Genomic DNA, 25751 nt, shown 5'->3' with positions numbered 1-25751 from the left:
GTTTTTACATATGTAGTTCATTGTTAATATACTTAATGATATGTTTACTTATCATAGTATCATGTTAACTATATATATATCCATATATATGTCATCATATAGTTTTTACAAGTTTTAACGTTCGTGAATCACCGGTCAACTTGGGTGGTCAATTGTCTATATGAAACATATTTCAATTAATCAAGTCTTAACAAGTTTGATTGCTTAACATGTTGGAAACATTTAATCATGTAAATATCAATCTCAATTAATATATATAAACATGGAAAAGTTCGGGTCACTACAGTACCTACCCGTTAAATAAATTTCGTCCCGAAATTTTAAGCTGTTGAAGGTGTTGACGAATCTTCTGGAAATAGATGCGGGTATTTCTTATTCATCTGATCTTCACGCTCCCAGGTAAACTCGGGTCCTCTACGAGCATTCCATCGAACCTTAACAATTGGTATCTTGTTTTGCTTAAGTCTTTTAACCTCACGTTCCATTATTTCGACGGGTTCTTCGATGAATTGAAGTTTTTCGTTGATTTGGATTTCATCTAACGGAATAGTGAGATCTTCTTTAGCAAAACATTTCTTCAAATTCGAGACGTGGAAAGTGTTATGTACAGCCGCGAGTTGTTGAGGTAACTCTAGTCGGTAAGCTACTGGTCCGACACGATCAATAATCTTGAATGGTCCAATATACCTTAGATTTAATTTCCCTCGTTTACCAAATCGAACAACGCCTTTCCAAGGTGCAACTTTAAGCATGACCATCTCTCCAATTTCAAATTCTATATCTTTTCTTTTAATGTCAGCGTAGCTCTTTTGTCGACTTTGGGCGGTTTTCAACCGTTGTTGAATTTGGATGATCTTCTCGGTAGTTTCTTGTATAATCTCCGGACCCGTAATCTGTCTATCCCCCACTTCACTCCAACAAATCGGAGACCTGCACTTTCTACCATAAAGTGCTTCAAACGGCGCCATCTCAATGCTTGAATGGTAGCTGTTGTTGTAGGAAAATTCTGCTAACGGTAGATGTCGATCCCAACTGTTTCCGAAATCAATAACACATGCTCGTAGCATGTCTTCAAGCGTTTGTATCGTCCTTTCGCTCTGCCCATCAGTTTGTGGATGATAGGCAGTACTCATGTCTAGACGAGTTCCTAATGCTTGCTGTAATGTCTGCCAGAATCTTGAAATAAATCTGCCATCCCTATCAGAGATAATAGAGATTGGTATTCCATGTCTGGAGACGACTTCCTTCAAATACAGTCGTGCTAACTTCTCCATCTTGTCATCTTCTCTTATTGGCAGGAAGTGTGCTGATTTGGTGAGACGATCAACTATTACCCAAATAGTATCAAAACCACTTGCAGTCCTTGGCAATTTAGTGATGAAATCCATGGTAATGTTTTCCCATTTCCATTCCGGGATTTCGGGTTGTTGAAGTAGACCTGATGGTTTCTGATGCTCAGCTTTGACCTTAGAACACGTCAAACATTCTCCTACGTATTTAGCAACATCGGCTTTCATACCCGGCCACCAAAAATGTTTCTTGAGATCCTTGTACATCTTCCCCGTTCCAGGATGTATTGAGTATCTGGTTTTATGAGCTTCTCTAAGTACCATTTCTCTCATATCTCCAAATTTTGGTACCCAAATCCTTTCAGCCCTATACCGGGTTCTGTCTTCCAGAATATTAAGATGCTTCTCCGATCCTTTGGGTATTTCATCCTTTAAATTTCCCTCTTTTAAAACTCCTTGTTGCGCCTCCTTTATTTGAGTAGTAAGGTTATTATGAATCATTATATTCATAGATTTTACTCGAATGGGTTCTCTGTCCTTCCTGCTCAAGGCATCGGTTACCACATTTGCCTTCCCCGGGTGGTAACGAATCTCAAAGTCGTAATCATTCAATAATTCAATCCACCTACGCTGCCTCATATTCAGTTGTTTCTGATTAAATATGTGTTGAAGACTTTTGTGGTCGGTATATATAATACTTTTGACCCCATATAAGTAGTGCCTCTAAGTCTTTAATGCAAAAACAACCGCGCCTAATTCCAAATCATGCGTCGTATAATTTTGTTCATGAATCTTCAATTGTCTAGACGCATAAGCAATCACCTTCGTTCGTTGCATTAATACACAACCGAGACCTTGCTTTGATGCATCACAATAAATCACAAAATCATCATTCCCTTCAGGCAATGACAATATAGGTGCCGTAGTTAGCTTTTTCTTCAATAACTGAAACGCTTTCTCTTGTTCATCATTCCATTCAAATTTCTTCCCTTTATGCGTTAATGCAGTCAAGGGTTTTGCTATTCTGGAAAAGTCTTGGATGAACCTTCTGTAGTAACCAGCTAGTCCTAAAAACTGGCGTATGTGTTTCGGAGTTTTCGGGGTTTCCCACTTTTCAACAGTTTCTATCTTTTCCGGATCCACCTTAATACCTTCTTTGTTCACTATGTGACCGAGGAATTGAACTTCTTCCAACCAAAATGCACACTTTGAAAACTTAGCGTACAATTCTTCCTTCCTCAATACTTCTAACAATTTTCTCAAATGTTCACCATGTTCTTGGTCATTCTTTGAGTAAATAAGTATGTCATCAATGAAAACAATGACAAACTTGTCAAGGTATGGTCCACACACTCGGTTCATAAGGTCCATGAACACAGCTGGTGCATTAGTTAAACCAAACGGCATGACCATAAACTCGTAATGACCGTAACGTGTTCTGAAAGCAGTCTTTGGAATATCATCTTCCTTCACCCGCATTTGATGATACCCGGAACGTAAGTCAATCTTTGAATAAACAGACGAGCCTTGTAGTTGATCAAATAAGTCATCGATTCTCGGTAGTGGGTAGCGGTTCTTGATGGTAAGTTTGTTCAACTCTCGGTAGTCGATACACAACCTGAATGTACCATCTTTCTTCTTGACAAACAAAACAGGAGCTCCCCACGGTGATGTGCTTGGTCGAATGAAACCATGCTCTAAAAGTTCTTGTAATTGGCTTTGTAGTTCTTTCATCTCGCTGGGTGCGAGTCTGTAAGGAGCACGAGCTATTGGTGAAGCTCCTGGTACAAGATCTATTTGAAATTCAACGGATCGATGTGGGGGTAATCCCGGTAATTCTTTCGTAAATACATCGGGAAATTCTTTTGCAATGGGAACATCATTGATGCTCTTTTCTTCAGTTTGTACTTTCTCGACGTGTGCTAGAATAGCATAGCAACCTTTTCTTATTAGTTTTTGTGCCTTCAAATTACTAATAAGATGTAGCTTCGTGTTGCCCTTTTCTCCGTACACCATTAAGGGTTTTCCTTTTTCTCGTATAATGCGAATTGCATTTTTGTAACAAACGATCTCTGCTTTCACTTCTTTCAACCAGTCCATACCGATTATCACATCAAAACTCCCTAACTCTACTGGTATCAAATCAATCTTAAATGTTTCGCTAACCAGTTTAATTTCTCGATTCCGACATATATTATCTGCTGAAATTAATTTACCATTTGCTAATTTGAGTAAAAATTTACTATCCAAAGGCGTCAATGGACAACTTAATTTAGCACAAAAATCTCTACTCATATAGCTTCTATCCGCACCCGAATCAAATAAAACGTAAGCAGATTTATTGTCAATAAGAAACGTACCCGTAACAAGCTCCGGGTCTTCCTGTGCCTCTGCCGCATTAATATTGAAAACTCTTCCGCGGCCTTGTCCATTCGTGTTCTCTTGGTTCGGGCAATTTCTAATAATGTGGCCCGGTTTTCCACATTTATAACAAACTACATTGGCATAACTTGCTCCGACACTACTTGCTCCGCCATTACTCGTTCCGACACCATTTGTTCCTTTCGTTCTATTAACCCCTGGTCCGTAGACCTCACACTTCGCCGCGCTATGACCATTTCTTTTACACTTGTTGCAAAATTTGGTGCAGAACCCCGAGTGATACTTTTCACACCTTTGACATAGCTGCTTCTGATTGTTGTTGTTGTTGCGGTTATTATTGTTGTTGGGATGATTGTTGTAGTTGCTGTTGTTGTTGTTGTTGTTGTTGGGCCGTTTGTTGTAGTTGCGATTGATGTTGCGATTGTTGGGATAATTGTTGCGATTATTGTTGTAATTGCTGTTGTTGTTGTATTGGTGATTCTTATCACCGTTTTCCTCCCACTTTCTTTTGACTTGCTTCACATTGGCCTCTTCAGCAGTCTGTTCTTTAATTCTTTCTTCAATCTGGTTCACTAGTTTGTGAGCCATTCTACATGCCTGTTGTATGGAGGCGGGCTCGTGTGAACTTATATCTTCTTGGATTCTTTTCGGTAATCCTTTCACAAACGCGTCGATCTTCTCTTCCTCATCTTCGAATGCTCCCGGACACAATAGGCACAATTCTGTGAATCGTCTTTCGTACGTGGTAATATCAAATCCTTGGGTTCGTAACCCTCTAAGTTCTGTCTTGAGCTTATTGACCTCAGTTCTGGGACGGTACTTCTCGTTCATTAAGTGCTTAAATGCTGACCATGGTAGTGCGTAAGCATCATCTTGTCCCACTTGCTCTAGATAGGTATTCTACCATGTTAACGCAGAACCTGTGAAGGTATGCGTAGCGTAGTTCACTTTGTCCTCTTCAGTACACTTACTTATGGCAAACACCGATTCGACCTTCTCGGTCCACCGTTTCAATCCGATCGGTCCTTCGGTTCCATCAAATTCCAAAGGTTTGCAGGCAGTGAATTCTTTGTAGGTGCATCCTACACGATTTCCTGTACTGCTAGATCCAAGGTTATTGTTGGTATGTAGCGCAGCCTGTACTGCGGCTATGTTTGAAGCTAGAAAAGTACGGAATTCCTCTTCATTCATATTCACGGTGTGTCGAGTAGTCGGTGCCATTTCCTTCAAAATAGTCAAATGGAACAAGTTAATCATACAGAATATTAAGAGTAGTTAATAGTATTTCGTAGCATAATATGAACTCATTTATAAAAGCTTTTTCTTCATATTAGCATTTTATAAGTTTAAATTCGGGTAGTACCTACCCGTTAAGTTCATACTTAGTAGCTAATATACAATTCAACTACTACAATTCTATATGAAAAACTGATTATAATAATATTTCGCGTTCAAACTTTTACACAACATTTTACAAACTTACAATACCGCTTATTTTACATATAGCATGAAATATAGCACACAATAAATTTGATACAAGATGGTTGTGAAGATAATTCTAGCTAGTACACAAGTCGTTCAGCAAAGGCAATAAAGACACGTAATTCATACGTCCAGAAACAAGTCATGCATTCTGGTTTTACTAGGATTACTTCCCATCCTTGGTCTTGTGGAACATAACCGTTATGGCCGTTGATAAGACAGCGTGTTGTAACGTCGTCAAAGGGACGAGGGTTACGTAATGTCCAATAGTCCCGTAACAATCTAAAAACCTCATTTCTTACCCCAATTACCGACTCCGTCACTTGTGGGAACGTTTTGTTTAATAGTTGTAGCCCGATGTTCTTGTTCTCACTTTGGTGAGAAGCGAACATTACTAATCCGTAAGAATAACATGCTTCTTTATGTTGCATGTTAGCCGCTTTTTCTAAATCACGAAGTCCAATATTCGGATATATTGAGTCAAAATAATTTCTTAACCCATTGCGTAAAATAGCATTTGGGTTCCCCGCAATATATGCGTCAAAGTAAACACATCGTAACTTATGGATTTCCCAATGTGATATCCCCCATCTTTCGAACGAAAGCCTTTTATAAACCAAGACATTCTTGGAACGTTCTTCGAATGTCTTACAAACTGATCTCGCCTTAAATAGTTGTGCCGAAGAATTCTGACCGACTCTAGACAAGATTTCATCAATCATGTCTCCGGGTAGGTCTCTTAAAATATTGGGTTGTCTACCCGTTTTGTGTTTTTATACTGTAAAATAGACAAGAGTTAGATTCATAAAAAAATACTTATTAATACAAGCAATTTTTACATATATCATAAAGCATAAGCACACTATATTACATATATTACACCACACGAATACAACTATCTTATTCCGACTCGCTTGTTTCTTCTTCTTCAGTTTTGGTTCGTTTTCCCAAGTTTCTAGGGATATATGATGTTCCCCTAATACGAGCCGTCATTTTCCACATTGGTTTAGAAAAACCTGGTGGTTTAGAGGTTCCCGGGTCATTGTTACAACTTAAGGACTTCGGGGGTTGACGATACATATAAAGTTTATCGGGGTTGGAATTAGATTTCTCTATTTTTATGCCCTTTCCCTTATTATTTTCTTTTGCCTTATTAAATTCAGTTGGGGTAATTTCTATAACATCATCGGAATTCTCGTCAGAATCCGATTCATCGGAGAATTGGTAATCCTCCCAATATTTTGCTTCCTTGGCGGAAACACCATTGACCATAATTAACCTTGGTCGGTTGGTTGAGGATTTTCTTTTACTTAACCGTTTTATTATTTCCCCCACTGGTTCTATTTCTTCATCCGGTTCCGATTCTTCTTCCGGTTCCGATTCTTCTTCCGGTTCCGACTCTTCTTCCGGTTCCTCTTCGGGAACTTGTGAATCAGTCCACGAATCATTCCAATTTACATTTGACTCTTCATTATTATTAGGTGAGTCAATGAGACTTGTTCTAGAGGTAGACATCTATCATATAATATCAAACGCGTTAAGAGATTAATATATCACATAATATTCACATGTTAAAAATATATAGTTTCCAACAAAATTTGTTAAGCAATCATTTTTCAAGTAAACATGGTCGAAGTCCAGACTCACTAATGCATCCTAACAAACTCGATAAGACACACTAATGCAAAATTCTGGTTCTCTAAGACCAACGCTCGGATACCAACTGAAATGTCCCGTTCTTATTGATTAAAAACGTTCCATATTAATTGATTTCGTTGCGAGGTTTTGACCTCTATATGAGACGATTTTCAAAGACTGCATTCATTTTTAAAACAAACCTTAACCTTTATTTCATAAATAAAGGTTTAAAAAGCTTTACGTAGATTATCAAATAATGATAATCTAAAATATCCTGTTTACACACGACCATTACATAATAGTTTACAATACAAATATGTTACATCGAAATCAGTTTCTTGAATGCAGTTTTTACACAATATCATACAAACATGGACTCCAAATCTTGTTCTTATTTTAGTATGCAACAGCGGAAGCTCTTAATATTCACCTGAGAATAAACATGCTTTAAACGTCAACAAAAATGTTGGTGAGTTATAGGTTTAACCTATATATATCAAATCGTAACAATAGACCACAAGATTTCATATTTCAATACACATCCCATACATAGAGATAAAAATCATTCATATGATGAACACCTGGTAACCGACATTAACAAGATGCATATATAAGAATATCCCCATCATTCCGAGACACCCTTCGGATATGATATAAATTTCGAAGTACTAAAGCATCCGGTACTTTGGATGGGGTTTGTTAGGCCCAATAGATCTATCTTTAGGATTCGCGTCAATTAGGGTGTCTGTTCCCTAATTCTTAGATTACCAGACTTAATAAAAAGGGGCATATTCGATTTCGATAATTCAACCATAGAATGTAGTTTCACGTACTTGTGTCTATTTTGTAAATCATTTATAAAACCTGCATGTATTCTCATCCCAAAAATATTAGATTTTAAAAGTGGGACTATAACTCACTTTCACAGATTTTTACTTCGTCGGGAAGTAAGACTTGGCCACTGGTTGATTCACGAACCTATAACAATATATACATATATATCAAAGTATGTTCAAAATATATTTACAACACTTTTAATATATTTTGATGTTTTAAGTTTATTAAGTCAGCTGTCCTCGTTAGTAACCTACAACTAGTTGTCCACAGTTAGATGTACAGAAATAAATCGATAAATATTATCTTGAATCAATCCACGACCAGTGTATACGTATCTCAGTATTGATCACAACTCAAACTATATATATTTTGAAATCAACCTCAACCCTGTATAGCTAACTCCAACATTCACATATAGAGTGTCTATGGTTGTTCCAAAATATATATAGATGTGTCAACATGATAGGTCAAAACATTGTATACGTGTCTATGGTATCTCAAGATTACATAATATACAATACAAGTTGATTAAGTTATGGTTGGAATAGATTTGTTACCAATTTTCACGTAGCTAAAATGAGAAAATTTATCCAATCTTGTTTTACCCATAACTTCTTCATTTTAAATCCGTTTTGAGTGAATCAAATTGCTATGGTTTCATATTGAACTCTATTTTATGAATCTAAATAGAAAAAGTATAGGTTTATAGTCGGAAAAATAAGTTACAAGTCGTTTTTGTAAAGGTAGTCATTTCAGTCGAAAGAACGACGTCTAGATGACCATTTTAGAAAACATACTTCCACTTTGAGTTTAACCATAATTTTTGGATATAGTTTCATGTTCATAATAAAAATCATTTTCCCAGAATAACAACTTTTAAATCAAAGTTTATCATAGTTTTTAATTAACTAACCCAAAACAGCCCGCGGTGTTACTACGACGGCGTAAATCCGGTTTTACGATGTTTTTCGTGTTTTCAGGTTTTAAATCATTAAGTTAGCATATCATATAGATATAGAACATGTGTTTAGTTGATTTTAAAAGTCAAGTTAGAAGGATTAACTTTTGTTTGCGAACAAGTTTAGAATTAACTAAACTATGTTCTAGTGATTACAAGTTTAAACCTTCGAATAAGATAGCTTTATATGTATGAATCGAATGATGTTATGAACATCATTACTACCTTAAGTTCCTTGTATAAACCTACTGGAAAAGAGAAAAATGGATCTAGCTTCAACGGATCCTTGGATGGCTCGAAGTTCTTGAAGCAGAATCATGACACGAAAACAAGTTCAAGTAAGATCATCACTTGAAATAAGATTGTTATAGTTATAGAAATTGAACCAAAGTTTGAATATGATTATTACCTTGTATTAGAATGATAACCTACTGTAATAAACAAAGATTTCTTGAGGTTGGATGATCACCTTACAAGATTGGAAGTGAGCTAGCAAACTTGAAAGTATTCTTGATTTTATGTAACTAGAACTTGTAGAATATATGAAGAACACTTAGAACTTGAAGATATAACTTGAGAGAGATCAATTAGATGAAGAAAATTGAAGAATTAAAGTATTTGTAGGTGTTTTTGGTCGTTGGTGTATGGATTAGATATAAAGGATATGTAATTTTGTTTTCATGTAAATAAGTCATGAATAATTACTCATATTTTTGTAATTTTATGAGATATTTCATGCTAGTTGCCAAATGATGGTTCCCACATGTGTTAGGTGACTCACATGGGCTGCTAAGAGCTGATCATTGGAGTGTATATACCAATAGTACATACATCTAAAAGTGTGTATTGTACGAGTACGAATACGGGTGCATACGAGTAGAATTGTTGATGAAACTGAACGAGGATGTAATTGTAAGCATTTTTGTTAAGTAGAAGTATTTTGATAAGTGTATTGAAGTCTTTCAAAAGTGTATAAATACATATTAAAACACTACATGTATATACATTTTAACTGAGTCGTTAAGTCATCGTTAGTCGTTACATGTAAGTGTTGTTTTGAAACCTTTAGGTTAACGATCTTGTTAAATGTTGTTAACCCAATGTTTATAATATCAAATGAGATTTTAAATTATTATATTATCATGATATTATCATGTATGAATATCTCTTAATATGATATATATACATTAAATGTCTTTACAACGATAATCGTTACATATATGTCTCGTTTAAAAATCATTAAGTTAGTAGTCTTATTTTTACATATGTGTTCATTGTTAATATACTTAATGATATGTTTACTTATCATAGTATCATGTTAACTATATATATATCCATATATATGTCATCATATAGTTTTTACAAGTTTTAACGTTCGTGAATCACCGGTCAACTTGGGTGGTCAATTGTCTATATGAAACATATTTCAATTAATCAAGTCTTAACAAGTTTGATTGCTTAACATGTTGGAAACATTTAATCATGTAAATATCAATCTCATTTAATATATATAAACATGGAAAAGTTCGGGTCACTACATCAAATCTTTTAGATTTTCGAGATTTTCTTTATATCCCTTGAGTTCCGGAATTCAACCAAGACAATGTCAAAAGTTAAAACGAAACTGCATTTATTCATTTCACTCTTTTGTGAAAGCTTCATTCGTGCTCTTCGAATAATCGAATTATTTTATCTGTATTATTCAATAATGATAAAACTCTATTTATCAGCTCATATTCGTCAGGAAAACATATTTATTGTTAGCCATGATGACCTCACTCAAATTTCAGGACGAAATTTCTTTAACGGGTAGGTACTGTGACGACCCGGGAATTTCCGATTAAATTTAAACTTAATTCGTATTTGATTTCGACACGATAAGCAAAGTCTGTAATGTTGAGTAACAAAGTTTGTAAACTATATTCATAATATCATTTGACCTTTGACTACTCCTGAATGATTCACGAACAACTAATTGTAAATAGATACATGTATATTTAAATATATATATATATATATATATATATATATATATATATATATAATAATTTGAAATATTAATTGATATAATATATGGGTTAGTTGTTGAAAATAAATATGTAAAACAATATGCGATACAATGAAAACTGTTATTACAAATGTATATAAATATGTATATAAATATGTGTATAAATACTATTTGTAAATATATAAAAAAATATTAAATCTATTTGTTTAAAAAATATATAATATATATTTGTGTGATAAAACTTGTTATTTAAAACTGATTATATTTAGAGAGAGAGTAAATGGAAAATGAATGATCTCGAGCTTAATTAGTAAACGTCAGTAACACTCGGTTGATGTTTTGTTAGTTTTAATATAAATATTGTGCATGTCCATGAAGGATTGAAATAAAAGTTGGATTGTAAATTGATTATGAAGATTTTAGATTTGTCAAAAATATTTTTAACCTTTTAAGATTAAATATTAACACTCCGTACATATAAATTGGAACAGAAAATAAATAATTATTGAACCTTTTTGATCAGGTTTTAAACAGTTAATGAGTGAAATAATTAAATATAATTAATCTAAAAGTTTGAGATTTTTAGGAACACTTTTATACGTTAACTGTTTAGCAATGGACACACTCCGTGAAACTGTCGGTAGAAAGAATCCAAGTGCCCGGCTGCTAAACTATTTGATGTGTGATTTCAATTACTGTTTCAACTTTTGACTTACATCATATTATTTAAATATATATGTTACACATATGAATATAAACTACAACTTATATATGCTTATGATAGTTCTTTTTCTACAACTTCCACCTTTTTCAATCTATATGACATCATCACCTTCATTAATCACCGGTTACCACCCTACACTACCACCACCATCTCCGGTGAATACCAACAACCGCCACCTGCCGCTATACCCTTGAAACCGTGAAACACTGTTTAACCATCACCACCTCACCACTTTCAAACTTATAGGGTTACTCTCTCTTTTCTTTCTTTTTCTAGCCGCTCACACACGCCACCACTTCAACCGCAAACCATCGACTACCACCACCCGGACATCAACCTCCTTCTCCACAATTATCTTCATCGAACCCGGTAAATCTGAACGATTATGGGCTGCTGTTAAGGTTTCTGTTTCTAACCCAAATTCCATCACCACCGTTATTTTTTTTTCTTTTCTTTTTCCTTCGCCACTCCTGCAAACTGTCACCTACGACTACTAATGTGCAGCTACTGTAGTCGTTTGATTCTTCTTTTTGTTCAAAAGGAATACCACTCAAGCCACCATTAATCACCACCTTTAACAACCGCCATTTATTTTTTTTGTTTTGTCTGTTACAGCTGCTCGAACAAACAGTTTCACTGCTGCATTTGTTCTTTTCTTTTCTTCTGATTTAAGTGAAACCACCTTGGTGCTACATTACTACTGCTACAACTGTTGAAACGAAATAAATATGATGATGCGTGAGAAGATGATGCCTGAAGAAGAAGATGATGATGTGTACTGTGTAAGTGATGATGATAATAGAATAATCGGTGATGGGATTATGATGATGAAAAATCATGATTCACGATGATGTGATAATGATAAGTGACGATGATGATGATTAATGATAATGGATCGTGATGATGATTAAGTGATGATGGATCACACAAATATGAGAATAATGGTGGGTCTGTGATGATAAAAGATACGATGATGATATGATGATGATGATGGTGAGTTTTGATAATGATAACGATGATGATAAGAAAGAAGAAGGAAACCGGAGAATTACAAGTTAAAAGAAATTAAGGATGAAATCAAAACAGACAATAATGAATAGATCGATGGTGTGGGCGTGTGTTGAGAATCGAGGGGTCCTGGGTTCGATTCTAAGCCAGGGTATATATATTTTTTACAATAGCATGTGAGGGCTGCTAAGTGGGCTGCCATTTTCCTGTTGGGCTACAATTAAGTTGGAACGAATCAGATAATAAGTAAATATATGGGTTACGAATCTTAACAGAAAAGTGAAGATGGTGGAATGGTTTAAGGGATGTATTGGTTAGCGAGAGGTCTCGGGTTCGAATCCGGGCATGAGTGTATTTTTTTTAGACTTATTTCATTAAGGTAGTTTTCTTATATTTTTTTTATGTTATTATTATTATTATTATTATTATTATTATTATTATTATTATTATTATTATTATTATTATTATTATTATTATTATTACTATTTATTATCATTGTTATTATTAGTTATTATTATTTCAAGTATTATAGTTATTATTATTATTATTATTAATGCTAAGGTAGTAAGTATCATTCATTATTATCAATATGATTATAATTAAAATTGTAGTTAATATCAATATTATTAACATCATTAAAGAATATGATTTTACCATTTTATTTTTTTGTAAGAATAAGTATTATTATCACTGTTGTGATTATGATTATTATTATAATGAAAATAATAAAATTGATTATTATTATTATTATTATTATTATTAGTAACATATGTATTATTATAAATATTATCATTATTATTATTAACATGATTATCATTAGTAATATTGTTATTATTAGTATCATTATGATAATTTTTTTTACTAAATTTGTTATGTTGTTTTTCATTAAAATTATTACTATTATTATAAGTACCAATATTATCTATATCATTATTATTATAAATAATTACGTTTATAAAAATAAAAGTTTTAAAGATATTATTAAGGTTATAAGTATGTTTTAAATCAATTTACCAAAATTTATATAAATATCCATATATAATAAGTTAGGAATTTTATTAAAATACTAATCAAATTTATGTAACTATATTAATACTAAACATTTTGAACATATACACAAATTATTCAGTTACGATTATACATTTTAATATATATACAAATGATATAGGTTCGTGAATCCGAGGCCAACCCTGCATTGTTCAAAATAGTCATATGTATTTTTACTACAAAATACATTAGGTGAGTTTCATTATTCCCTTTTTAAATGCTTTTGCAATATATATTTTTGGGACTGAGAATACATGCGCTTTTATAAATGATTTACAAAATAGACACAAGTACGTGAAACTACATTCTATGGTTGAATTATCGAAATCGAATATGCCCCTTTTTATTAAGTCTGGTAATCTAAGAATTAGGGAACAGACACCCTAATTGACGCGAACTCTAAAGATAGATCTATCGGGCCCAACAAGACCCATCCAAAGTACCGGATGCTTTAGTACTTCGAAATTTATATCATGTCCGAAGGAGGATCCCGGAATGATGGGGATATTCTTATATGCATATTGTGAATGTCGATTACCAGGTGTTCAATCCATATGAATGATATTTTGTCTCTATTCATGGGACGTATATTTATGAGAACTGAATATGGAAATCTTGTGGTCTATTAAAATGATGATAATGGTTATTTATGTTAAACTAATGAACTCACCAACCTTTTGGTTGACACTTGAAAGCATGTTTATTCTCAGGTACGAAAGAAATCTTCCGCTGTGCATTTGCTCATCTTAGAGATATTACTTGGAGTCATTTATGACATATTTCAAAAAGACGTTGCATTCGAGTCGTTGAGTTCATCAAGATTATTATTAAGTCAATTATAGTAAGATATATTACAAAATGGTATGCATGTTGTCAACTTTCGATGTAATGAAAGATTGTCTTTTCAAAAACGAATGCAATTTTTGTAAAATGTATCATATAGAGGTCAAGTACCTCGCGATGTAATCAACTGTTGTGAATCGTTTATAATCGATATGGACTTCGTCCGGATGGATTAGGACGGGTCTCTACATAAAGGGTATGTCACCCCTATGTATTCATTTAATTGATATGAGTCTTACCCTAAGTGGTATCATTATAGTAATCTACCTCAGCAAGCGCCAGCCGCCGCCAACCTATAACGACTGGGATCTTCAAGCGACATTAGAAAGATGCCTTGTAGCCTGGCTAAGTCGAACCTTTCATTATCTTTACTGATGTTTATTTCAAGTTCTCTACTTCTACCAGCTCAAGTTCATGAATTATATGCCTATTTTGGGTGCAACAAGTGATTGGTATATTTTAGTCTATGATCGCACACAAACTCATGATCTAATAAGTCAAATAGTCAATATCCGTTCCATATGAGTTATATGAGACAAATGATCTCTCTTATAGATTCAAAACTCAATTAGAATCTGAAACAATCAGGGATTACTAGAGTATATCAGCCCTAGATTCCGATCAAATGAACATATCATTATTCTCCTCAGAAGCATATCATTAATCTCCTCAAAAGCATATATCAGATTCAGTTAGTGACCTAATTGATTTAATTGAAACAACAGAAACATATATAATTAAAGTAAGGCTTAAACTACATAAATATTTCTCAATTTCAATTTTATCAAGTAAACCCTAGCACCTACCTATATAACCTAACATACATACAAATACACAAAATATATACAATTATTGAAGCAATTAGAAGGGGAAATAAACATATTCTGCAAATTCATCATGTAAGAAACAAAATTAAAAATAACCTGAGCTTTATCGGCGAGTTGAACAACTAAACGTCCAACAGGAAGCGGAGATTCATACGTATAACCATAATTAATACATTCAGATCTCATATACCGCGATAAAACACGGTCATCGGCAGTAAGAAACAAAATTAAATTAAGGTTTCTTCGTATTAGTTCTCTTGTCAACGTCGGGAGTCGATGCTGCAGAAATTACCGTCAACAAATCATAGGAGCCATCGAGCAGTGATTGTTTGATGATTGCAGGTTTCGTCGGAGTCATCAGAGGTGGAATTGATCTAGAAGATGAAGGAGACGATATAGACGATGGTATCAGATGCGTGCTCAAGTGATGAATGGGAAGTTGTTTGAGGACTTTTATTAAAAGACCATACTATCCTTCCGCGTTTTTTAATATAAAGTTGTAAAAATATGAAATGTGAGGTCCATATTAACTTATCCAGTTTGTACCGCATTTAGTGCTTATCTATGGATTGAACCAATATATATATATATATATATATATATATATATATATATATATATATATATATATATATATATATATATATATATATATATATATTTGTTCATGAATATTAGTAAATAAGTCTTGCTTGCAAAAGTATAGGCCATAATAATTATTAATAATAATTAAAATTACAACAATATATATATATATATATATATATATATATATATATATATATATATATATTATTAAAATTACAACAATATATATATATATATATATATATATATATATATATATATATATACGCATATGCGTATACGCGTATACGCATATGCGTATATATATATATATATATATATATATATATATATATATATATGTGGCAGGATCAATTGAGAAGTAACCAATCGAAGGGAAGTAAAATTTTTTTTACAAAACCCTTGGATGCTGGCAGCTGCACTTTTCATGTTAATTCTACCCAATTCCATATGGGTTCTATAGGATCATATTTGAGCACCCCATTTAGAACCTTACTTTTAGCAGAGCATTACTTTCGACGATATAGCTAAAATTCTGAAAAACAAAGTGAATCAAAAAACCTTCAGTCAGGGGCGGATGTATATAGTGTCCTGTGGTGGCACGGGACACCACTGAAATACGCAATGTAGTGGAAATTTTTTGAAGTTTTTAACTGGTGACACCACTGGATAGTGTACATTTTTTTTAGTGACACCATTGAAATAAGACATCTAGTAGAATTTTTTTGAGGGTTTTAACGGGTGACACCAGTGACTACCAATCCTAGATCCGCCCCTGCCTTCAGTAACATCGTATAAAATCCATTACAGAAAATGTTCAAACCTTAATGTAAGAAAAGCAATAATCAAGTTATACATCTTGTAGGAGAGGTTGTCCTGCAAAAATTAGTCAGCTTAATCGAAGTATTAAAAACTGATTTTTATCATCAACATAACAGAAAATGTTGAAAAATAAGAATCGATATTATATAAATAGGGATACCTTCAGAAAATCGTCTTCATATCAGTTTAAAACAAAGACATTCGTAACATAAGTGGGTACATTCAGGTCAGGATTACCTTATGCCATCTACATTCGTCTACAAAAAGAGACTACATCTGGCAAACAAGACCCACTCTATCAAAATGGGGTCAATTGGGTTTAAATTTAAGACACAATTGGGTCCAAATGCATGTTTGTAAAAAAAATAAAGGAGTCCGTATCAAACCTCATCAAAGCCCAATTTCATTTAAATGAATTATTGGGTTGTAGGTCTGACCCAATCGGCTCTAAATTAAAATATATTCAGTAAATAAACCCGCTACTCCGCTAATCAATCCATTCGTTACTTCAATCGCGATTCGTTCTCAAAATCAGTTCGTTCTTCAATCGCAACTGGTTTTCAAGAAGCGTAAACTAAGCTATTGGAATCTGCTTATGAAATCATCATAAGGTTTTCATTTTTTATATACTTATTTTCATTTTTATTTATTTTTACGTTTTTGCGATTGAAATAATCAAGTAAAAAAAAAATTTAAACTTGACTTCTTACATGTCAAAGGTATATTTATGGCTAAATTTGATAGCGCCCATCTGTTTTTATGCGGGATTCAAATGTCTGGAAAGTAACGTAATTGAAAAATTCTCGTTAATTCACCAATTTAATGTTCCTTTTCTCTATTATTTAAATTTATGTATTTGGATCATTGATTTCAATAAGCTTTTGATGATTATTTTATGTTAAATTTATGATTATACCACAAACTACGCTGTTGGCCCAATTGTGTAAGTTTTTTATGAGAGAAATATAGAAGGAATTCATATATATATATATATATATATATATATATATATATATATATATATATATATATATATATATATATATATATGTTATAAAATATCTAGATTGTGTTATAAAATATCTAGATTGGATGTTAATTTTATTATTATTATATTTCTTGCATAGTAATATTTTATACTATAAATAGACATGTATGGTAACCATTTAAGGGGCACCATTTTCTCTTGAAATATCAATATCAATATTTCTTCTCTCCTTCTTCTCTCTTTTTCTCTCTTTGTTCTTATAACCATTAAAGGTAGTTATAAGCCTACTGAATTATAACACGTTATCAGCACGAAAAGCTTAGTGTAATTAAAAGATATCTCAAACGATCACGAATCACTAATCAAGGTATGAAATTATTAATAATTTTCAGACTCGAATATATCAAATTTTGGACTACTAACATTTATATTTATGTTATTTAAGTTATATATGGTCGGTTATACCACCTGAATTATATTTCTGTAATCTAACTTTTACTAACTTCACTAACATTTATATTTATGTTATTTAAGTTATATATGGTCGGTTATACCACCTGAATTATATTTTCTGTAATCTAACTCTTATTAACTTCACTAACATTTATATTTATGTTAATAAGACCTCATGATTGTACGCAACACGTCATTTGACAACACGGTACTTTATGTACGCAACACGTCATTTGACAACACGGTACCATGGGTCGAGATTAATTCCGATCAATACGAATACGACGGGGTCTTTATATGTTATCTAACATTTATGATTACTTATGCAATTAATCATTATTTATTTCATGCATACTAATGTTTATTCTTAAATTTATAATTTTAAAAGTTAAAATAAAAAAATAGTTTGTATTTTTATTAAAAGTAAATCTTAAAAGTTAAAATAAGAAAAAGTAGTTTGTACTTTTATTAAAAGTAAATCTTAAAAGTTAAAATACAAAAAGTAGTTTGTATTTTTATTAAAAGTAAATCTTAAAAGTTAAAATAAGAAAAAGTAGTTTGTATTTTTATTAAAAGTATATCTTAAAAGTTAAAGTAAGAAAAAAAAGGGATGGTAAAATGGAATAGTTTTTTGTCAAAAATGAAGTATTGAAAATGAAGTGGTCTCCTTCTATAACTAAAAAAAAATATATACTTTTATCAAATGAATTTTTTTGTGGCCGACAATTTCAAACACGAGTCCGTGTTTAGTTTATCAAGAATATCTCTTGCTTTGGTGAAAGGTCACGATCACGATACCAGGTGTTGTGAAAGAATTAAAAAATTGGTCAAGTGGCCTTTTAAAAACTAGAAAAAAAATTTAAACAAAAAGTTTTTTTAAGTTTTTTTTAAAAAAAAAAAAACAAAGAAAGTGTTTAAATGAGTTTTACAGAAAGGGGGAAAGTAAAGTAAAAAAAAAACTTTTTTCCAAACAAAGGTAAATGAAAGTAGGACTTAATACAAGAAAAAATTAAACATCTCCTAGACGTGATAAAATCTATCAATGATAAGTATTAGACTTGATGAGCTAAATGTGACAAAAATGTTTCAACATGTCTTATGTTAATTTTCTAAAATAAGTTATTATTATTCCGAGTTTAACACATATACATATGTTAATTAAAAACAACCTTTTTGTTCTTATGTAGTGTTGGGTTGCAATTTTGGTTGTATGCCATAATTCCATCCAGTAGAGTGACAATAGAAAACTTTTGATGATAATCAATAAAAAACTTTTTTCCAAACTTGTCAAATGTTTTGTTAAAAACGTGACCGTTGAAAAAAGGAGGTTGAATAATAAAACTTAAAAAACAAATTATTTTTTTAAGAGTGTGCATCAAAATGGCCCGTTTAATAATGGGGAGTAAAAATATAGTCAAATTGTTTCAACGAACAAGGGTTCAATTGGATGTCTCTTAAAAAAAATCCGCGGGTACGGGTGATGGATCCAATGGATCCGCATCCACGACCCGCGGGTGCTATCCCTAATTGTGACAAGTACAAATCAACTAAAAGTCTAAAAAATAAATGCTCTTATAGGGACCAAATGTTCACAATAATTGCCTAAGCTAGATATGAAACAAATAGTTCATAAAAAAAAAAAAAGGTCGTTGTGCGTTTTCGGGATGATAGCCGAAATACACTTACAAAAGTAGGTCAGCCGTCAATTCTTTATGGCCATATCAACGTAGATCAATAAAATCATTTATGGTTTTGATAAAAGATTAATTAAAAATTAATTGTTTTTTGGTCTTGGATTCTCGGTAACAAAAGCAAAGGTTGTTTTTGGTTGCCACAACAAACAAGACAGAGGTTGTTGACTTTTGTTGTTAAACATGGCACAAGTGAACAATAACAATAGATTATTGTTTTTGAAAAGAATAATGATGCGTTAATTTTATTGTATAAAATAAAATTAAAGAAAATGGTTTTCATTGATGACTATGAACAAACGCAAACAAAGTGTTTGTGGTATTTGGTGATTAAAAAAAAAGTGCATCTAAAGCTTCTACTGAAAATAATATGCATCTAAAGCTTCTACTGAAAATTAATGTGCAAGGTACAACGTATAACTATATGGTCAAATTCATTTGAGCCTTCGGAGTCACAAGTATATGATGTATATATATATTACTCAATTAACAAAATAGTAAATCTAAATTAATTCATATGAATAGTAAAACGAAATTAATTAATTTACTATTCACATAAAAAAGCGCATATGATAAAAAGCGCATCGCATATGATAAGCGCATATGATAAAAAGCGAATATGATGAAAAGCACAACGCATATGATGAAAATCGCATATGATTAAAAGCGCATATGGTGAAAAACACAGCGCATATGATTAAAAGCGTATATGGTGAAAAGGATATATGATAAAAAAAAAACACATATGGTGATTTATAAAAAAAAAAAAAAAAAAAAAACACATATGGTGATTAATGGAAAGCACATATGGTGATTAATGAAAAGTATATTGTGAAAAAGAATCACAAATGTTTCTTGAAAGAATTCAAGGTAAGATATATGAACCAATTCATCCATCATGTGAACCATTTTGATATTTCATGGTTCTAATAGACGCATCTAGCGGATGGTCTCATATTTGTATGTTATCAAGCCGTAATATGGCATTTGCAAAGTTTCTTGCACAAATTATTAAATTGAGAACACATTATTCTGATTACACCATTAAAAGGATGAGACTTGATAATGCTGGTGAGTTAACATCTCAAGCATTTAATGATCATTATATATCTACAGGGATTGTTGTTGAACATCCAGTTGCTCATGTGCATACACAAAATTGGTTTAGCTGAATCAATAGATAAACGCTTACAGCTAATAACTAGACAATTGATAATGAGTACAAATCTCTCAATATTTATATGTGGACATGTAAATTTACATGCCGCGACATTAATTCGCATTATACCATGTGGAAGTCGTAAATATTTTCACTTAATACTTGATTTTGGCCAAGAGCCAAATATTTTCTACCTTAAAACATTGGTTGTGCAGCGTATGTTCCAATTGTATCACCACAACACAATAAAATGGTTCTTCAAAGAAAGATGATAATATATTTTGGATATAAAACATCTTCAATCATAAGATATATTGAACCCATGATGGGTGATGTTTTTACAGCACGTTTTGCTGATTGTCATTTTAATAAAACATTGTTCTCTAGATTAGGGGGAGAAATAAAAATAAAAAATAAAATGATGCTTCATGATGTGAACATCAATTAAGGTATATTGAACTCGCACAAAAGAATGTGAAACGAAAGTTCAAAAATAATGCATATGCAAGAACTTGCAAATTAATTACTTTATGCATTTACAGATATAAAAAAGTGACTAAATCATATATACCAGCGATAAATGCTCCAGCTCGAACTGAAATTCCAAAAGCTGGCAATAATGTCACTGTTGAGTCTTTGCCACGCATCAAACGTGGAAGATCAATTGGTTCCGAAGATAAAAATCCTCGAAAAAGAAAATCAGCTGATAATGAGGTAAGAGAAAGTGTTCAAGAAGAACCACAAATCAATATTCCTTCTGCAGAGGATATTGATAAATGTAAATACTAAAATTGCGATAAATTATGCAATATTATGGAACCGAAATGAAAATAAAATCTCTATGAGATATTTTCATATAATGTTACAATGACATCATGATTAAAGATGATGATCTGGAACTAAAATCTGTCATTGAATATACAAAATGGACATGATTGAGCTCAATGGAAAGGAGCAATAAGAGCTGAATTAGAATCGCTCGATAAAAGAAAAGTTTTCGGATCAATCGTTATCACTTTTAAAGATGTGAAACGTATGAGATACAAATGAATTTTTATCCGAAAAGAAATGTGCAAATGAAGTTACAAGGTAAAACTAGACTTGTAACTCAATATTTCCCACAAAGACCAGAAATGAATTAGGAAGAAAAATTATCCTCCTGTAATGGATACAAGTACTTATTAGATACTTAATCAATCTGGTAGTTATTTAAATGCATCTCATGAATGTTGTTACTACTTATCTGTATGGATCACTTAATAGTGATATATATGAATATACCTAAAGGGTTAAGGTATCATAAGCATCTAATGTAAAACCCAAGGGAATATATTCCATTAAATCACAAAGATTTCTAAGTGGGTTTATACAAACGGGACGTATGTGGTATAACCGATTAAATGACTACTTGATAAAAAAAAGGGTATAAATATAAACTTATTTTGCACGTATGTTTTATAAAAACAATGTTCGGATATGAGATCGTAGTTGTTTATGTCAATGTTCTTAACATCATATAAACAAATAAAGAGATCTATGAAATCATTCAACTTCTAAAGAATTATTTTGAAATGAAAGATCTTGAAAAAACCAAGTATTACCTTGGATTGCAAATTGAGCATATGCCTAATGGTTTACTTGTACATCAAACAACTTATACCGAAAAGATTTTAAAACATTTTTTTTAAAGACAAACTCATTGTTGTTAGATCACTCAATATTGACACTGATCTATTTCATCCCTGCGAAGATCATGAAAATTTTAACAGATCGGAAGTTCTATATTTTAGTGCAATTGAGGTTCTTATGTATCTTATAGATTATACAAGATCTGACATTTCTTTTGCAGTTAATTTGTTGACAAGGTTCAGCTCAGCCCCTACCAAAAGACATTGGAATGGGATCAAACAAATAGTTTGATACCTTCGGGGAACTACTGATTTATAATTATTTTATTCTAACAACTCGAAACAAGATTTGTTTGGTTATACAGATGCAGATTATTTATCCGATCTACATAAAGCTAAATCTCAAACTGGATATGTATTCCTAAATGGAGGCACCGCAATATCATGACGTTTTCAAAACAAACACTTGTTGCAACATCATCAAATCATGCCGAAGTGATTGCATTACATGAAGCTACTCGGGAATGATTTTAGTTAAGATCAATGATACAAATCATTATTGATTCTTGTGGACTAGAACGCTATAAAAGCGTAACAACTATCTATGAAGATAATTCAGCTTACATAATACAAATGAAAGAAGAGTATCAAAAATGACAGAACAAAACATAAATGCTGACGAGGCGCTAAAGCTATAAACGGTCTTAACGGTCATAAGTTTGATGGAAAAGAATGGTATATTGGTAAGGCTCAGAAAAAGACTGAAAGGGAATAGGAACTGAAACAACGGTTTGAACAAACCATGAAGGAGACTGTAGACAAATCACGAGGGCCAAACTTGTACATAAAAGATTTAGATGATACAGTTTCAGATGAAAACCTCAGATTTTTCTCATATACTCAAGATCTCGTAAAAGACAACCAGATTAAAATGAGATACGTTCAATCAACAACTCTGCTGATCTTTATACCAAAGCACTGCCAACTGCTATTTTCAGAACACACGTTCATAATATTGGCATGAGACATGTTCAGAAGATGTAACAACTCAGGCGTTGCCTATTTGAGGGGGAGTCAACTCTATGCTGCACTCTTTTTCCCTTAGCTAAAGTTTTATCCCAATGGGTTTTCTTTAGCAAGGTTTTTAACGAGGCAGTAATAGTTATTCTCTAATAAAATTGTCATCCAAGGGGGAGTGTTATAAAATATCTAGATTGTGTTATAAAATATCTAGATTGGATGTTAATTTTATTATTATTATATTTCTTGCATAGTAATATTTTATACTATAAATAGACATGTATGGTAACCATTTAAGGGGCACCATTTTCTCTTGAAATATCAATATCAATATTTCTTCTCTCCTTCTTCTCTCTTTTTCTCTCTTTGTTCTTATAACCATTAAAGGTAGTTATAAGCCTACTGAATTATAACAATATATATATATATATATATATATATATATATATATATATATATATATATATATATATATATATATATATATATATATATATTATCTAATACGACAAGTACAAACGTACAACTGGACAATCGGACATACAGCTAAAAACAAACAAATTTATTTTACCAGCCCAACCCAATTGACCCGGGCTTGACCCAACCCGACCCGAGTCTCGACCCAACCCGTTCGACCCATTTTAATCCATGACCCGTTTCGACCCAAACCCATTTAATCTTTGACCCAACCCGACACATCTCGACCCGTTTGACAGGTATAAAAGAGACGATGATTATGTGAAGAGTGTAGTCACATGGTGTAGATCCCGAGTGATGAAACATTAAATCCATCACACAATTTCAACCTGAATGAAATCAAAATCATCATTTTTTAAGTCAGTTAAAATCAATAATTTTAGTAATTTAGTGCGGCCTTAAACAGCCACATTCACACACTTGTCCGATTTTCAGTCACAGGATATGAACAAATGCGATCGACAGTTGTTGATTGCAATTTTGGTGATTGATTGTTTAGAACATCAGAATATTAAAGATTGTAGAAGAGAAGTCGCTTGTTCGTAAGTGGCAAGATTGAATTGCTGGAGATTTTTTGGGGAAGTGTTTGTGTACCGAATGAATCCCTAATTGAGAAGGGATGGACTATCGTAAAGGTCGATTCGTATAATCATATCATGAACATCAATTGATGATTTAGGGTTTGTAGCAGTGGGAATGGGGTTGGGAGAGAAAGAGTAGGATTGTTTTATTGCTTTCAAATATGGACAAATAGAATTTGGACACATGGCGTGGTGTAATGTTTTCTGACACAACCTGCGCATCCAAGACACAGCCTGCGCATCCAATCGTGAAATGTCACGTGGCATAATCTAATGGTTGTATTGGGCGGCTCCAACCACGTGTAACATACTTTTGCTTTATAACATGTTATAGATAGATAGATTATAGATGAAAGACGTGAAAGATAATAAATGAGAGATAATACATACTTGTTAACTATATATTCATTTAAGTGAAAAACAAACCAATTTGCAACTGTCGAGTTTCAACCAATTCCTTATAGTGAGTAGCCGTTATCCCTTTCTTATGACCCGATTCCGAGTCATCAGATAAACGAAGTTCATAACAATTTGTAAATCCACATCAGAAGAAAGGTTTTGAAATCATTGTATTTGTCATAATAAGCAAATAATCATTAAGCATTTGACGCGTTATACAGTCTAACTAACCTTACATTAAATTAATCCTCAAGAAAAGAACACGTAACCTTTTCAGGGTTACAGATTCTAATAAATGGAGCCACAATTTAGGAGCATCATACGGTATACACAATATTTTAGGGATAGGGTAATTCTAGGCATTCGGTAAAATGCCTTTGATGATGTGCCTGCAGGGATAGATATAGATACAATATACATAATAGTGAGGCAAAATTTTATTTGTTCCGTGTTTAAACCTCTCACCAAAATGTATGTGATGATGTGCCTGCAGCTTTTGCAGTGTTGTATGTATAATTAGTTTGTCATGTAATCAATAATAACAAATAATAACCAATGAGTAGATAAACTGTAACAGAAATACTTAAAGGTGATTATTAACAAAACGTAAATATAAAAGCATCATGATGCTAAATTCGATACCCAATTAGAATAGATAAGTATAGTTGATACCTTGGTATCTATGAGAATCATACAAGATACCGTAAGCTTGAAGGGGGTAAATCTTGTACTTAGTTTTTTCTACCAAAGAAGAAACACAGTTACGCATACATTACAGTCATCCTTAACAGTTGACATCAGATTCAAAGGTGTGAATCCATCTGCGGAAGTTTGTTATAGATTATAAACAGATCATATATTTCACTTTAGGGAAAGATTTGGGAAGCTCGGTTACTAATATT

The sequence above is a fragment of the Rutidosis leptorrhynchoides genome, chromosome 2, assembly GCF_046630445.1.
Source record: "Rutidosis leptorrhynchoides isolate AG116_Rl617_1_P2 chromosome 2, CSIRO_AGI_Rlap_v1, whole genome shotgun sequence".
Taxonomy (NCBI): domain Eukaryota; kingdom Viridiplantae; phylum Streptophyta; class Magnoliopsida; order Asterales; family Asteraceae; genus Rutidosis; species Rutidosis leptorrhynchoides.
Note: the sequence above shows the minus strand (reverse complement) of the source record.